General features: G+C 43.6%; 1 pseudogene; it reads left to right on the top strand.

Annotated features, from left to right (window-relative positions):
- On the top strand, positions 1-120 carry LOC123172767 (uncharacterized; annotated as a pseudogene).
- The last annotated feature ends 4,525 nt before the right edge of the window (positions 121-4,645 follow it).

Here is a 4,645-nt window from a genome sequence, read left to right as displayed (position 1 = left end):
GTGGCCTAGATCAATGACTCGCATTGCACCTGGCGAGTGTGTTGACCTATCATCTCCTTTGTTTGGAGAATGAACGTCATAATTTGTGATAGAGGAGGTACGCGTTCGCGCGGCCTCTATCAATTCTTATCTTCAAATTTTAGTTCTGTATAAGTTCAAACTTTTACCTGGCACTCTGATTGAGTTTCCAGACCATGCGAAATTATAACAAGTGTTCTTTTGAAAACCCATTGGATGTGGCTTCCCTCAATTTAGAGAGACTGAATTGAATTCATCTTTGTCATTGGGGGATATATTTGGGTTTAAAATATGGCGAAATTGGATCGAATTTTTGCATATATGCACATGATGTCATACATAGGAGAAGGCTACAAAAGATATGTGCAAGTCTTTGTTATATTCTAAGAACCTGACATGTTGAATCAGTGAGGTTCAACAAATTGGTAATGAGCCCTTTCCAGATTACGGAGTCAGCACATGCTTGATCAACCAAATAGCTTCGTCCATGGCTGCAAAACGTGTGACGGTGCTATTAATTAAGAATAGTAAAACTGAACCTAATCCCTGCCCTCTCAGTAATTAGGCGTTTCTAGCCGTTGGATTTCGTTACCTGGACATTTTCACCGTTGGATCTTCGTTTAGTTGTACCTCAATCGCGAACTGGGCTAGATGTCAGCCAGGGCAGCTGCTCCCGTAGCTTTTTCTGACCCCTCTGGTTAATTGGGCTGCATCGGGCCCGTTTTCCCTGCTCAGGCCGAACGCAACGAACAAACCTCAGCGAGTACCGCTCCGTCTCCGAAAAGAATCCCTCTACAGAGGGGATGGCGGCGCTCGATGCGGCCGTCGCGGCTTCGATGCAAGCGGCTTGGGCGGCCAACGGCCGGATCCAGGCGAGGCGCCAGTGGATCCAGGCTATGCGCATTCCGCTCGAGGGTACCCAGTACCACTCGATTGAGAGGATACAGGAGCCATGGATCGAGGGTATCCAATGCGGGATGCGGGGTGCGTGTCGCGAGTCGATCTACAGAATCCAGCATTTGGTGGCCGGTCCATTCAACCGGTTGGCGCGGTATGCGGGCAATAATGGAGGTCGATGCTCGCGGCTGGCCGGAGTTGGCCGCGCCTCGCAGGTAAGATCGCGGACGACGGACGAAAGGAGGTTGTGGCGGCTGTAGCGGACCATGGTGCGGCGATGACGGATCAACCGGGGTCCTCGTGATAGGTTCCGCGCCAGGGTCTTAGTCTTCTCGCTGGTGGTGGTAGGGCAGTCGTCAGTCGTCCGGGCAGGGAAGTAGCGCTTCGTGATGCAGGCCAACCTCAATCTGGTTGCCTAATTCTCCATCTTGCTTTTTCATGACTAATTTCTATGTTTCCTGACGGCCAGGGAGTCGAAGCCCTAGCATGCACTCCAGCAGCATGGTGGCGGCTTCCTGCACCATCTCACCATTCGTTGTTATGGGAGGCGATGCGATGAGCTTCTCCTAGCAGCTTGAAGGTGAAGCCAGGGAGGAAGGGAAGGTCGTGTGTCATGCTCGATCTTGACATCTTGTATCGATAGTTGTGGCCAGCAGTGGGGAGCCTACTGAAATCAACTTGTGCGGTCCGATCCCCTCTCTACTTATTTAAACAATGTTCAAATGATACATAATATTCTTAGTTATTTTTTGCAGAAATAAGTCCTGTAATATTTCCCTGCAAGAAAAAGGTCCGTAACATAAATATTTGGATGGTGAAGCTTCCATTGGTGCTCCATGAGCTGATCGCGGACATGCGGGGCAACGGCAGCCATGGCGCGCGGCGGCTGGCCTTGCTCAAGCAAACTCTCTTCCCAATTAAGTTTTTGTGTCCCGTGTTTCTTTGAGCTATCTAGAGACTTTGATTTCCTTAACAGTTTGGTTCACGTGTTTGATGCAATGCACAAGAGGAACCATTGTGCTCAACGGTCTTTATTTTCTATGTGTGAATAGCCGAGGAGTACATCATGTACTCACTACAGTATATGCCATTAAGCTCCATAGTCCATTGCTGTAACGGATGTTCATATCAACTTACCATACAGTTTATGTTTCAGGTACAAAGTGTGTTGGCTCAAGAGCCACCAGAGTTATTCGCTTCTTAATATTTGGACAGTTGCATTCCGGAATATATGAGACATGCATTTGAATTAAGAGATGGAGGATCTGAATATACCTTGCAAAAGGTGCTCCATTAGGGGGAACTGCTAATTTTGATAATAAAATAGGTGCCATCAGATCAGTGTATTGTTAGCCAGAAAATCCTCGAGCTTATAATTTCTAGATATTTACGGATTCAGAACTTAAGAGTGGGCGGCACCAATGATACACCTGTTCATTGCGGTGTTCAACTTCACTACTAATTAGGACAAAGAGCTAGGTGATGATACCCATTGATGTTGAATGCTCGAGGTAAGTGTATTATTACCCTGCATTTTCGCTTGGTCATGTGGGTTATAATCAACTATGAAATTGTGCACAGTTCACTTATAACATATATGACCAAGCAAATAACATAAATGTTGTTGGGCTGCAAGCATCCTCCTTGTGCTGCGATGATGCATCATGCATTATGATTTTATAATATTCCTTTTACACCAATCTTCTGAAGTTAAACATGAATGCAGATATGGAGTATTTCTATGAGAGTTGTACAACGGCAAGCATTTTTTAGGTGGTTTAGGAACTTGTGTCAGAAGTTTCCTTTGTGGCGTTCAAGTTATAAAGTAAAATACCATTTGGTGGCTCACCTTTTTTTCACTTCTTGTATTAACCTAATTATGTCTCCTAATTTTTTGTAAAATAACATTATCACTAATATCCCTGCTAATTTTATAAGGTCACATAAATACAATATTTTAGTTGGACAGATTATGCAAAGTACATGATAATAAAACAGACCCATACTGATCTAATTGAGATTATGCACTGAAGGTTCTATCCTAAAATAGCGAAGGTTAATTTAAGATTTCTCAAGATGGCTAAGAATGACCTTCCTAGCTACTGTGAAGTAATGTGATGATCCCTTTGATTACGTTTTCTCTCTCTCTCTCTCTCTCTCTCTCTCTCTCTCTCTCTCTCTCTCTTGTGAACTTACACAATTGGAAAAACCAACCTATTTTCCCAAATTTCGAAAGCATTGAGCTTTTTTGTTTCTTTCTTTGTGTATACTTCTCTTATAGTTCTTATAATAAGCACTTGTTGTTAATATGCATATCATAATTAGATGCTTTTTGGTTGATAGTTTTATTAATAAAATTTTAAAACAAAGGGGTTTTAGTTGCTCAATATAATGGTTTGCAATGGTTTGGTGCTCAGTATAATTGTCTAGTATTAAATAAATAAAATAACATTACTTTCATCAATTTACCATCCTTTTAAAACACGTATTTATCATCAATTCTGAAATAGGTCAAATCAGTTAATGAGCGAGTACCAAAGTTTACAAAATGATTTGATAAACTGCCAATGAGATGTCAATGCGGTAAAATCAAGAACAAGTGTGGCTTACGATGGGCAAGAACAATGAGCAGCCATAAATTTCAAATAAGGAAAACCAAGATCAAACAAGTTAATGTGTGTGTTTTTGATTTCAATGCCAAGGGAGATATTTTAAGGCTGATTTATAATGTTTTAGAGCTGTCATTTTACTGTACAATATGATGTTTTCAGAGCCAGATTTTAGAGATCGGTCTTACAACTACAGTACACAGATTACACTTCATGCTCCCTTTTACTAATCCAAAATATTAAGTTCATTGTCCTTAAATTCTAAGAAACTTATTCCATATTTAACATCAATATTCCATGCCATCGTATATTTATCAGATTTGTTATCATTATACTGAAAAAGAGACGGGCGCGGCAACGCGCGCCATCGATGATCTAGTTGTCTTCAAGAGTCACCTTGAGGAGGTGATGAGCCGGTGCAAAAGGCCATCAAGAGGCGCCACCTTCACAGACATCCCCACGGCGCAAGGGGCACACTTTGCAACATTGCATCGGCAAACCCTTAGTTTTTGAGCAATCAAAGGGGCAAGGGCCGAAAAGGTGACCACCTAAATGCATTATATAAATCACCACAAAAAGTGGTATGTCTTCCAAGACCACTCCTAAGCCCGGGTGAGATAGTCACACCAACACATTGCGGCTATATGTGAAGTAGATTCTTTATAAATGTATGAGAATATAAAGTAGAGTGTGATAGCAAAGGAAGATGTGCACTGTGTCTTTCAAGTCATGGTCGCATCAAGGAGGGGTCGAGGCCTTCGTGAAGGGGACCCTCTCTCCCCGTTGCTTTTTGTCCTTGCCATTGACCCGCTGCACCACATCCGGGCCACGACGACTTCCCAAGGCCATCTTAAATCGTTCCGAGGTTGACTGGTAGGAGCTAGGACCCTACTGGGTCTAGGGCGTAGGTTGTAGGGGAAGGAGGGGCTAGACGTGGCGAAGCTCGCGGTCGCCGGCGGCAAGGCGCCTCGTGCGCGAGAGGGAGAGGCGGCGGTGGCGCAAGAGGCGGCTAGGGTTAGGTCTCCTGGCTCCCTAAGGAAAGCCGAGCAAATAATGATTGCTTTTTGCTTGATTAGATTGATACATCTCCTCTCCTTATATAGAGAGGTTTACTTGACTCT

Source organism: Triticum aestivum, unplaced genomic scaffold, assembly GCF_018294505.1.
Source record: "Triticum aestivum cultivar Chinese Spring unplaced genomic scaffold, IWGSC CS RefSeq v2.1 scaffold79927, whole genome shotgun sequence".
NCBI lineage: Eukaryota > Viridiplantae > Streptophyta > Magnoliopsida > Poales > Poaceae > Triticum > Triticum aestivum.
This window is presented reverse-complemented; position numbering and strand designations above follow the sequence as displayed.